The sequence below is a fragment of the Mytilus californianus genome, unplaced genomic scaffold (genome assembly GCF_021869535.1).
Source record: "Mytilus californianus isolate M0D057914Y unplaced genomic scaffold, xbMytCali1.0.p SCAF_7, whole genome shotgun sequence".
Taxonomy (NCBI): Eukaryota; Metazoa; Mollusca; class Bivalvia; order Mytilida; family Mytilidae; genus Mytilus; species Mytilus californianus.
In genome coordinates, this window is record NW_026262723.1 from 51,480,761 (window position 1) to 51,494,694 (window position 13,934).

General features: G+C 33.5%; 1 protein-coding gene across 2 annotated transcripts in view; it reads right to left on the reverse strand.

Annotated features, from left to right (window-relative positions):
* LOC127709708 (crossover junction endonuclease EME1-like) overlaps positions 1 to 13,934 on the reverse strand; it is a 71,903-nt gene that overhangs the window by 16,048 nt on the left and 41,921 nt on the right. The window lies entirely within an intron of this gene.

A 13,934-nucleotide genomic window follows, 5' to 3' on the forward strand; every position in this document is an offset into this window, starting at 1 on the left:
GAGAGGAGTTATGATGACAAAAGATTGCAGTAGTATATTGGGCAAATAAGTTCAAAGGGGTGTAACTCCTGGAAAAAAAATTAAATCGTAATTTCCTGTCAAAATGCACATCTAAGTAGTATGTCCTTATTATCTGAAAAGGTTTCATGAAATTCTGTTGTGTGGTTTGAGAGGAGTTGCAATGACAAGAAACAGGACTGACGGACTGATGGACTGACGGACGGACGGACAGACGGATCAAAAACATTATACCCTTCGCAACTCGTTGCGTTGGGTATAAATATGGTGTTCATTTTAACTTACTTGTTCGTCTTTCATTACTGACAACATTCATCAGAAGTGATGACACTTATTAACCCGAGATCAAATGATCAACAGTATAAAGATCATCACAGGTATTAGTTGGGCCCTAAACATATCACTAAAGAAAACGGTTACATAAACAAATGCTACAAATGTACTTTGAATTGTAGAATTTATTCTTAAAAAATAAAAAAGCCCAATATGAAATTAATTTTTTTCTTATGAGAATTAGGAGACAAACTAGAGGCTCTAAAGAGCCTGTGTCGCTCACCTTGGTCTATGTGCATATTAAACAAAGGACACAGATGGATTCATGACAAAATTGTGTTTTGGTGATGGTGATGTGTTTGTAGATCTTACTTTACTGAACATTCTTGCTGCTTAGTATTATCTCTATCTATAATGAACTTGGCCCAGTAGTTACAGTGGAAAATATTTTGTAAAAGTTTACAAAAATTTACAAAATTTATGAAAATTGTAAACAAGAGGCTCTCAAGAGCCTGAATCGCTCACCTGTTATTTTTTTTGCTTAAATCTTTCATCAATGATTATTTTTGCTTTTTACCCATAGTGTCTATGTTTCTTGACATACAAGGAAATGAAGTACAAAATTTATACTTGATTCATTTGAGAAGATTTTTAAAGTTAAAAAACATAAAACAACTTGTGTAAAATTGTCCTTAAAGGGCAATATCTCCTAAAGGGGTCAATTGACCATTTTGGTCATATTAAACTTTTTTGTAGATCTTACTTTGCTGAACATTTTTGCTGTTTACAGTTTATCTTTATCTTCAATAATATTCAAGATAATAACCAAAAACTGCAAAATTTCCTTAAAACAACCAATTTAGTGGCAGCAACCCAACAATGGGTTGTTCAGTGTGTCTGAAAATATCAGGGCTGATAGATCTTGACCTTTGGAACATTTTTACCCCATGTCAGATTTGCTCTAAATGCTTTAGTTTCTGAGATATAAGCCAAAAACTGCATTTCACCCCTATGTTCTATTTTTAGCCATGGCGGCCATGTTTGTTGATGGATCAAAATTTCGGATACAATTTATAAACTAGATTCCTAAAGGAACATTCATTCAAAGTTAAGAAGTATTAGGCACAATAGTTTCAGAAGAGAAGATTTTTAAATGTTAGCAAACTTGATGAACACATTGCGTAAAATTGTATTTAAAGGGCAATAACTCCTTAAGGGGTCAATTGACAAATTTGGTCATTTAATTTTTCTGTAGATCCTACTTTGCTGAATTTTGGTCATATAAAACTTTTTTGTAGATCTTCCTTTGCTGAACATTATTGCTGTTTACAGTTTATATCCATCTATAATAATATTCAAGATAACAAAAAACTGCAAAATTTCCTCAAAACTACCAATTTAGTGGCAGCAACCCAACAATGGGTTGTTTGATTTGTCTGAAAATTTCAGGGCTGATAGATCTTGACCAATTGAACAATTTTACCCGTGTCTGATTTGCTCTAAAAGCTTTAGTTTTGGAGGTATAAGCCAAAAACTGCATTTGACCTCTATGTTCTATTTTTAGCCATGGCGGCCATGTTTGTCGATGGATTAAAACTTTGGATACAATTTATAAACTAGATATCCTAAGGAACATTTAGATGAAGTTTGAAGGTATTTGGCCCAGTAGTTTCAGAGGAGAAGATTTTTAAATGTTAGCAAACTTGATGAACAAATTGTGTAAAATTGTCTTTAAAGGGCAATAACTCCTTAAGGGGTCAATTGACAATTTTGGTCATAGAAAACTTTTTTGTAGATCTTCCTTTGCTGAACATTATTGCTGTTTACAGTTTATATTTATCTATAATAATAATCAAGATAATAACAAAAAACTGCAAAATTTCCTTAAAACTACCAATTTAGTGGCAGCAACCCAACAATGAGTTGTTCGATTCGTCTGAAAATTTCAGGGCTGATATATCTTGACCAATTGAACAATTTGACCCTATGTCAGATTTGCTCTAAAAGCTTTAGTTTTTGAGATATAAGCAAAAACTGCATTTGACCCCTATGTTCTATTTTTAGCCATGGTGGCCATGTTTGTCGATGGATCAAAACTTCGTTACAATTTATAAACTAGATACCCTAAGGAACATTTAGTAAAAGTTTGAAAGTATTTGGCCCAGTAGTTTCAGAGGAGAAGATTTTTTAAATAGTTTACGACGACAGACGACGACGACGGACGCCAAGTGATGGCATAAGCTCACATGGGGCCCTTTGGGCCCTGGTGAGCTAAAAATTGACTATAAAGGGCAATAACTCCTTAAGGGGTCAATTGACAGTTTTGGTCATGTTAACTTATTTGTAGATCTTACTTTGCTGTACATTATTGCTGTTTACAGTTTATCTCTATCTATAATAATATTCAAGATAATAACCAAAAGCTGGAAAATTTTCTTAAAATTACCAATTCAGGGGCAGCAACCCAACAATGTGTTGCCTGATTGGTCTGAAAATTTCAGGGAAGATAGATCTTGACCTAATGAACAATTTTATTCTTGTCAGATCTTTAAATGCTTTGGTTTCAGAGATATGAGCCAAAAACTGCATTTTACCCTATGTACTTTTTTTAGCCATGTCGGCCATCTTGGTTCGCGGCTGGGGTCATCGGACACATTTTTTAAACTAAATACCCTAATGATGATTGTGGACAAGTTTGGTTAAATTTGTCTTAGTAGTTTCAGAGGAGAAGATTTTTGTAAAAGACTACAAAAATTTACGAAAAATGGTTAAAAATTGAATATAAAGGGCAATAACTCCTTAAGGGGTCAACTGACCATTTTGGTCATGTTGACTTATTTGTAGATCTTACTTTGCTGAACATTATTGCTGTTTACAGTTTATCTCTATCTATAATAATATTTAAGATAATAACCAAAAACGGCAAAATTTCCTTAAAATTACCAATTCAGGGGCAGCAACCCAACAACGGATTGTCCGATTCATCTGAAAATTCCAGGGCAGATAGATCTTGACCTGATAAACAATTTTACCCCATGTCAGATTTGCTCTAAATGCTTTGGTTTCAGAGATATAAGCCAAAGTCTACATTTTACCCCTATGTTCTATTTTTAGCCATGGAGGCCATCTTGGTTGGTTGGCTGGGTCACCGGACACATTTTTATACGACCGCAAAAAAATTTTGTGGTCGTATATTGGTATGACGTTGGCGTCATCCGTAGACACATTGGTTTTCGCACTCTCACTTTAGTTTAAGTGAATGGATCTCTATGAAATTTTACCATAAGGTTCAATACCACAAAAGGAAGGTTGGGATTGATTTCGGGGGTTATGGTACCAACAGTTAAGGAATTAGGGGCCAAAAAGGGGCAAAAAATACTGTCTTTTGGTATGTATAGTGCGCACATTTATACCCTGGGTCATGTTTCTTGTAAGAGGGGTGCGCGTTATACATGCCTACAGACATTTTCTTAGTCTTTTTTCAGGTCCAAACTCCGACAAAGAAATTTCCAGGAGAAGTGAAGAGTACGGAATATTTTTGCTAAAACCTCGATTGTTTTTATGTTTTACATGTTATATTTGTTATATTTGTAATATGTATCTTATTGTTCTTGAATTGTCATGTTTTATTCAAATAAAAAACATTTTATATCTCTGTAGTTACGTTTATCTTGTAAATTTGTCCATCTGTTTGCAATCTGGAAATTTGCCATGTCTTAATAAAGACACAATAAAGCTTTTGTTGTCGGTTAAATTAGCCTCTGTGTTGCTTGTTGTCATAACTTACTGTTTTTGTATGTGTTCATCATGGAGAGTAGAAGAAAAGTGTATGAAAATTGAATAAACCACGCTCGTTTTGAAAAGATAAACCACCATTTTTTCTAATGTATCAGGTTATTCGCCAGTCATGTGGGTCAGTCATGTGACTTGATATTGTAAAGTGATGATTTAGTCTATGAGAAGTTTATTTTTATAAATACGTTTCTACTTTGTAACTTTTAAACAACTGTTTAAAACCGTTCAAGAAATTATGATTGAAAACATGATAATCCCATAAATGTAACCCGAACAAATTTAATTAGGAACAAGGTGAACCTGTCACTGATTTTTTTAACATCGATTAGACCCGTTGATTGAGGTGTGATAATACGGATTAACAGCTAGAATAAACAAACAAAAAATAAAAATTATGAGATTTTAACAATTTATTACAGCACTAATGATGTTAATGATAATCATTTGACTGATTCATAAATAAAAATAATGAGATTTTAACAATTTATTACAGCACTAATGATGTTAATGATAATCATTTGACTGATTCGTAATTATGTTATTGTTTGAATCAGAACATTAATTTGGATATTTAATCTTGTCCTTGATACTCAAACAATTTATTAAATTTGGTTTTAAAAAAAACAAACTTAAATGTAGATTTATCTCAATCTAATAAAATTCTTATTCATTTGTCAGAATATTTGCAATTTCATATTAATTATGTATTCCGTACGGAATTCTCTGACATCGGTGTCCATTTAAAAAACATCCTGTTAACCGATAGACTTCCTGTTTGCAAATTTTGGAGCTGTGACTTTTCCGAAAATGTCTATGAGTCTTATACGAACAATAAACTTTTTTTCACACGTTTCTTGGACCATAAAGGGGGTGCGCACTACACACAAATGCGCACTATACACCCCAAACGACGGTAAGCATTTTTGTAACTTCCAGACATAACTTGTGTGTTAGTGTATGGATCTCTCTGACATTGTACCACAAGGTTCCATATCACAAAGGGAATGCTTGGATTGATTTTAGGGGTACTTGCCTCAAAATTTTAGGAATTAGGGGCTTAAAAAGGGGTAAAAAACAAGCATTTTTCTGGTTTCATAACAATAACTTGTGTGTAAGTCTATGGATCTTTCTGAAATTGTACTACAAGGTTCCATATCACAAAGGAAAAGCTGGACACAAGTTTGGGGGTAATTGCCCAACGTTTAGGAGTAAGGGGCCAAAAATAAGCATTTTTCTAGTTTCCAGACAATAACTTGTGTTCAAGTGTATGGATCTCTCTGAAATTAACTGCAAGGTACCATACCACAAAGGGAAGGCTGGGATTGATTTTGGGGGTAATTGCCTCAAAATTTTAGGAATTTGGGGCCAAAAAGGGGCAAAAAACAGCATTTTTCTAGTTTCAGGACAATAACTTGTGTGTAAGTGAATGGATCTTTATGAAATTGTACTACAAGGTTCCATATCACAAAAGGGAAAGCTGGGTTTGAGTTATGGGGTAATTGCCCTAAATGTTTAGGAATATGGGGCCAAAAAGGGGCCAAAAAACAAGCATTTTTCTAGTTTCCAGACAATAACTTGTGTTCAAGTGTATGGATCTCTATGAAATTGTACTGCAAGGTACCATACCACAAAGGGAAGGCTGGGATTGAGTTTGGGGGTGATGAATCATAAGGGGGTTCAAAAAATTTGGGGGAGGGATTTTTTTTTTCTTTTTTTTCCTTTTTTTTCTTTAAAATTTTCCATTTTAAATTGGTTATTTCTGATTTATATATAAAAGCAAATAATAATGATATGGTTTGAATAGGTAAATTAAAATTTTTTAAGTTCTTAGACCACATTAATTCTGTGTCAGAAACCTATGCTGTGTCAAATATTGAATCACAATCCAAATTCAGTGCTGTATCAAGCTTGAATGTTGAGTATATACTTGCCCCAACTGTTCAGGGTTCGACCTCTGCGGTCGTATCAAGCTGCGCCCAGCGGAGCATTTTATTTAAACTAGATACCCCAATGATGATTGTGGCCAAGTTTGGTCAAATTTGGCCCAGTAGTTTCAGAGGAGAAGATTTTTGTAAAAGTTTACGGGCGACAGACGCAGGACGACGGACACCAAGTAATGAGAAAAGCTCACCACTTGGCCCTTTGGGCCAGGTGAGCTAAAAATGAACACTTCATCAATGATACCATCACCGGAAGTATGACTTTCATCAATCAAAACCAAGGATTTATATAACTTTACAAATCATAGTCAAAACTTATTTTTCCTGAGCCTTTAAAGGTTAAAAGTTGTACAGTTCAGGTTTTTTAAGATTAAAGTTTAATGGTTAAAATCTTACATGAAGTGCATAGTGTGTTTGCTGATATTCAATGTAATTTCTAGATTATATGCCGTATCCATGTAGTCAAACCTGTCATGTTTCCGGAAATGAAACGGAGTTCACTTCTTTGTTTTTTTTATCTACTGGTTTTATACACTTATTTTTATATCCGGCACGTTTGGTAAATTTGTTAAAGCAAAATTTTGTACAATTTCTCATGAAATTTGTAACTTCACGACACCAAAGCGTAAGTTAGCTTGTAGCATATTTTTCTTTATATATGTATAAACCTTTTCTGACAAGTATAATATTTTTAAGTCTTTCTAAACAGTTGACAAACATTCTTTTTGGTCTTTTTACATGAATTGTTTATCATACCTTTTTTTACATTAATTCTTAAATCCAGCGTGCTGATTTGTATTTCCTTTGCTTTGATTAAGATGTTTTCTCTTGAAAAGTATTTAATTTGCGGTTTTTTGTTATTGTAAATTACTCACTTCGATTCGTGAAAAAAGGCGACTATTTTCTACTGTAAACCTACAAGCAAATGTGCTACTGTTTTTTACTGTAACCGAATTATTTGATTGCATCTATTATGAACTTTGAATTTGCTTAGACTATTATGACAATCATTGTATGACACAAGTTGAATATTGAACACTTCATTTAACAAAAAGAAAAAAGATGATTTGAAACCAAATATTGTGTTTTTAGTATTGATAATTTATTGTGTACTGTCATGCTAAATTTTTGTAATGCTTATTGTTAGTAAGAATTGCTTATTTTGTATTTTTCAGTTTTTCACCCTCTCCGGAGGTTTGTTTATCAAGTAAAGAATTTGAAGTTTTATTAGTCTTTTTTGTGAGCCATAACAAAACCTACATGGGGATCTTTCCATGTCTTGATTTTGGACAACAGTCGTTATATTTCGTTGAATACTTAAATTCGTGGATAATGCCTTCCACAACAAGAGTGCACACACTGAAATGTCTCGCCTTCTTTATTTTACTAATCACTGATATTATGTTGATAGTCCTAAATATAAAGCTTTATTACAACTGTCACATAAACTTAACATTAACCAAGAAAACTAAACATTGACCAATGAACCATGAAAATGAGGTCAAGGTCAGATGAACCATGCCAGGCAGGCATGTACAGCTAACAATTCTTCCATACAACAAATATAGTTGACCTATTGCTTATAGTTTTAAGAAAAACAGACCAAAACACAAAAACATAACACTGAGCAATGAACTGTGAAAATGAGGTCAAGGTCAAATAAAACCTGCGCGACTGACATATATATCATAAAATATTTCCATACACCAAATATAGTTGACCTATTGCATATAGTATTAGAAAAAAAAGAACAAAACTCAAAATCTTAACTTTGACCACTGAACCATGAAAATGAGGTCAAGGTCAAATGACACCTGTCAGCAAGACATGTCCACCTTACAATCATTCCATACACCAAATATAGTAGACCTATTGCATACAGTATACAAAAAAACAGACCAAAACACAAAAACTTAACTATAACCACTGAACGATGAAAACGAGGTCAAGGTCAGATGACACCTGCCAGTTGGACATGTACACCTTACAGTCCTTCCATACACCGAATATACTTGAACTATTGCTTATAGTATCTGAGATATGGACTAGACCACCAAAACTTAACCTTGTTCACTGATCCATGAAATGAGGTCAAGGTCAAGTGAAAACTGTCTGACGGGCATGAGGACCTTGCAAGGTACGCACATACCAAATATATTTATCCTACTACTTATAATAAGAGAGAATTTAACATTACAAAAAATGTTAACTTTTTTTTCAAGTAGTCACTGAACCATGAAAATGAGGTCAAGGACATTGGACATGTGACTGACGGAAACTTCGTAACATGAGGCATCCATATAGAAAGTATGAAGCATCCAGGTCTTCCACCTTCTAAAATATAAAGCTTTTAAGAAGTTAGCTAACGCCGCCATCGCTGGATCACTATCCCTATGTCGAGCTTTCTGCGACAAAAGTCGCAGGCTCGACAAAAACCACGACAAATGGTACCAAAGAATAAAAGTACTTTCATAGTATGTAATATAGATTTGTATTCAATATTAAGTTAACATCTTTTTATATATTAGTAATTCTACAAATTATTTGCTTTACATTGAATAAAAAAGTAGTACCGCTGTTCCTTTATCTGAACAAGAGTGCACACGCTGAAATGTCTCGCCTTCTTTACTAATCATTGATATTATGTTGATAGTCCTAAATATAAAGCTTTATTACAACTGTCACATAAACTTAACATTAACCAAGTAAACTAAACATTGACCAATGAACCATGAAAATGAGGTCAAGGTCAGATGAACCATGCTAGGCAGGCATGTACAGCTAACAATTCTTCCATACAACAAATATAGTTGACCTATTGCTTATAGTTTAAGAAAAACAGACGAAAACACAAAAAATTAACACTGAGCAATGAACCTTGAAAATGAGGTCAAGGTCAAATAAAACCTGCGTAACTGACATATAGATCATAAAATATTTCCATACACCAAATATAGTTGAACTATTGCATATAGTATTAGAAAAAAAGACCAAAACTCAAAAACTTAACTTTGACCACTGAACCATGAAAATGAGGTCAAGGTAAGATGACACCTGCCAGCTAGACATGTACACCTTACAATCATTCCATACACCAAATATAGCTGACCTATTGCATGCAGTATTAGAAAGAAAGACCAAAACTCAAAAACTTAACTTTGACCACTGAACCATGAAAATGAGGTCAAGGTCAGATGACACCTGCCAGCTAGACATGTACACCTTACAATCATTCCATACACCAAATATAGTAGACCTATTGCATACAGTATAAGAAAAACAGACCAAAACACAAAAACTTAACTATAACCACTGAACCATGAAAATGAGGTCAAGGTCAGATGACACCTGCCAGTTGGACATGTACACCTTACAGTCCTTCCATACACCGAATATACTAGACCTATTGCTTATAGTATCTGAGATATGGACTTGACCACCAAAACTTAACCTTGTTCACTGATCCATGAAATGAGGTCGAGGTCAAGTGAAAACTGTCTGACGGGCATGAGGACCTTGCAAGGTACGCACATACCAAATATAGTTATCCTATTACTTATAATAAGAGAGAATTTAACATTACAAAAAATCTGAACTTTTTTTTCAAGTAGTCACTGAACCATGAAAATGAGGTCAAGGACATTGGACATGTGACTGACGGAAACTTCGTAACATGAGGCATCCATATACAAAGTATGAAGCATCCAGGTCTTCCATCTTCTAAAATATAAAGCTTTTAAGAAGTTAGCTAACGCCGCCGCCGCCGCCGTAGCCGCCGCCGGATCGCTATCCCTATGTCGAGCTTTCTGCGACAAAAGTCGCAGGCTCGACAAAAACCAAATAAACAGTTCTTGAGTAGAGCTTATTTCTCAAATAATTTTCAATCAAGATGGCTCCATCAAACCATGTATTTGCTTGTTCACCACTGACCTTTGATTAGTAATTTATATTGCCAATATATAAGTAAAGATCTCTTTTTTAAGGAAGGAACCAGACCCCATAGAAATATCTGATAGACAATGTTGAGTAAAAATTTGTAAAGGGTTCAAACCAACCCTGTGTCTCACCTGCAATTGCTGCAGTAAGTAGAAAAGTGTTATGTATACTGTAAAAAGTGAGTCCATTTATCAGTAGAATATGGAATTTAAAAAAAACTTTTTCTTTAGATGCTATTTCTTGATCTTGAAGAATAAATTCTGTCCAATTTTCATAACAATCCAGACTGTCCCTTAATCATGACTAGAGGCTCTAAAGAGCCTGTGTCGCTCACCTTGGTCTATGTGCATATTCAACAAAGGACACTCTCCATCAAGTTTAGTTTTATTTGGCCCAGTAGTTTCAGAGGAGAAGATTTTTGTAAAAGTTAACGGATGACAGACGCCAAGTGATGAGAAAAGCTCACTTGGCCCTTTTGGGCCAGGTGAGCTAAAAAAGCTTCTGCCAAAGTTTCATAAAATTCTATGCAGGTTTATAGCAAAGTAATTAATGTGTAATAAACTTAAACCCCAGACTGTATCTACTGGTTAACTGCAAAAATAAAGTCCTTTTATCAGTAAAATACAGAAAAAAAAACAAAAAAAACAACTTATATTTAGCTATGGATACTGTCTTTTGATCTTGTAAAAAAGCTTATGTCCAACTTATGTTTAATTCTATGAAGGTTTGACAAAGTTATTGAAGACTGACAAACTTTTTTAGACTGTAACTTAAAAGTCTCTGGTAAAAATTGAACCAATGCATGCATATTTAATAAACTAAGTCCTCTGTGCACGTTATTTTTACATTTATACAAATCCATAACTTATAATGTACAAAATATATTTCATTATGTGATTGTTTATAGAAAGCCTTTGCTGCAAATTAACTTTTGGGTTTTAGTTGCCTATAGACAAACAATCAACACAGAATCATAAGGCATATGGAAAATAGGTGAGTTGAAAAAGCGATGTACATTTGTTTTTTTTTTTATATTTTTCATGGGTTTCCAATTGTTAATTTAATTTTGTCAAAACAGTCCAATTGTTAATTTAACTTTGTCAAAACAGTTGTGTATCATTTTTTCTTTTTTCAGAAACAATTAATACCATCTTCATTCCACATCAATTAACCTTTTCTCTCATCATGGTTTTTCCCTCGCCTTTACAATGTGTGATTGCTGGATTTCTAATGAAAGGTGTCACAGTTAAGGTCACTTCATACAGAAAAGATGTAGACAAAAAATTAGAGTACGGAAGACAATTGTTCAACAAGAATGTGTCCATAGTACACAGATGCCCCACTCGATCTATCATTTTCTATGTTCAGTGGACCGTGAAAAGGGGGTCAGAACTCTAATTTGGCATTAAAATTAGAAAGATCATATCATAGGGAACATATGTACCAAGTTTCAAGTTGATTGGACTTCAACTTCATCAAAAACTACCTTGACCAAAAACTTTAACCTGTAGCTGGACAGACAGACGGACGGATGGACCACCGAAAAACATAATGCCCCTAGGTGTAGCATAAAAAGAGTACATTTTGAAAATTTAGATTAAATAAAGGATTTTCTTAGAAAAGAATGTCTATATGCATGTTTTATAGTAAAACTTGGCCATTCAAGAATATAAAACATATTCAATTTTTGGATAAATTTGAAGTATCATATGACTTTAATGTTGACTATAAAACTATAGGTTCTAAAGAGCCTGTGTCATTCCCCGGCATCTTCAACAATAGCCATTTTTGGTAAAAATCATCATGAAAAGGCAATAACTCTATAAAGAGATAACTGACAATTTCAGTCATGTTGGAATATTTGTAGATCTTGTCCTGTTGATATTTTTGCTTTTGCTTTTATAAGTTTCTATCCACATTTGTATCTATAACACTTTTCAAGATAATAGGCAAAACCCCCAAAAATGATAAAAACATCTTCAAAGGGAAATAACTCTAATATAGAGGGGACAAAAGATTTCTGCCATTATGGATTATTTGTAGATCTTGTCGTGCTGATCATTTTTGTTAAATAAAATTTCTATCTATCTATAACAGTTTTCAAAATAAAAGACAAAAATGCAATCAACTGGGGAAAATCATCATTAAAGGACAATAACTTCAATGAGGAGTCAACTAACGATTTCAGTCATGTTTGACTATTTGTAGATCTTGTTTGCCCATCATTTTTCCTAATAAAAATTTCTCTATATCTATTATAGTTTTCTAAATAAGACAAAAATGAAAAAAAAAAAAGATAAATTTTGAAATTTAAGGGTTATAACGATAAAAAGTCATCTGACAGTTTAGACGTACATGTAAATAGACAAAAGGTAGATCTCACTATTCTGAATATTTCTGCCCCTGTCAGATTTTCTAGATTACCGTAGAAACTCGCCTAATAGTCGATCCTACTATAAGTCGGGTGCCCTTTTCAGCTCCAAATTCTAAGGATTTAGTCTTGACCCTCGTATAAGTCGGACAAAATTTGGGCATTTTTTTTCCAGTTGACAGTAACTGAACACCGGTAAAACCAATGCAAATCCAGGAATAATATTCATTTCTGCATTAATGTTTGTTTGGTTTGAATTTAGTTGATGCTCATCATGATAATTTATATTGCTGTTAATAATAAAGATGTATTCATTTCTCTTGTTTTGTTCACTGTTCAAATGTTTGATTAGCCATGTGTTGTTTACGTAATGCATCAATGATTTTGTAGGGTATTACTAACAACCTATTGTTTGAGAAAAGCCAATATAAACCAATATGAACCTGAAAAATTTAAAGTCAATCAACACTTGATGAAAATATTTTTCACAGCATACATAACTCGGTGTTAAATGAGCATGTACACTTCATAATTCTTATTATATTGTGATGATTAAAGGATTAAAAAAATTAAGTGAAGCTAATCAATATATTAAAATAACTAACTCCAACTCATTAGTGTCATCTGTTTACCTATCACTGATAGTTTTCACACCTTTAGTAAATACAACTCTTTGTCTCTTAATTGGGATTATCAATGGATTATATTGGCTTGTCAATCAATTTTGTAATTTTTGTTTACCAGAGACACTTTAATGAATAATATTTTGATTTTGGGAATGAATCTTAAAATTTTTTTTGATTATTATATGATTTATAAGCATTGAATTGATATCATGATATCACAATAATGACACAATAACTCCGCTGAAAACATCCTTTCACATATTTGGTACATTGTTATCTCCTTTTCATTTTTGGTTCTTGGCTCTTCTTTTGGGTTTATAGGAAAACCATGTGACCATGAAAATCAATACACAAACCGGAACAGTAGAATTTCAACACGAATTTGCAGAAAATGTTTACCAAAGAACAAATAAAACACAAAGACAGTATTGTAGTCATTTATTTTCAACAAAAACTTTTTATTTATTGATTTATGTAGGTTTGGCAATCAAAAACGTAGTTTTGACCAGGAAATTCACTCCTGACCACTTTTCTCAAGCTTGGATTTTTCCTCTGGTCACTAGATCTCGTCTATTAGTCGGTCCCCCTCTCTGGATTATGAATTTTACTCCCAATTTTCAGACTAATAAGCGAGTAGGAACGGTAATAGCAGGGCCTTTTATAGCTGACTATGCAGTATGGGTTTTGCTCATTATTGAAGACTATACAGTCATTGTCATTTTGCTAAGTTTCTTTTGTTACCTATTCTGACATCGGACTCGGACTTCTTTTAAACTGAATTTTACTGTGCGTATTGCTATGTGTTTCTTTATTCAACATTGGCTAGAGGTATAGGGGGAGGGTTGAGATCTCACAAAACATGTTTAACCCCGCCACATTTTTGCGCCTGTCCCAAGTCAGCAGCCTCTGGCCTTTGTTAGTCTTGTATGTTTTTTAATTGTAGTTCATTTATATGTTTTGGAGTTTAGTGTGACG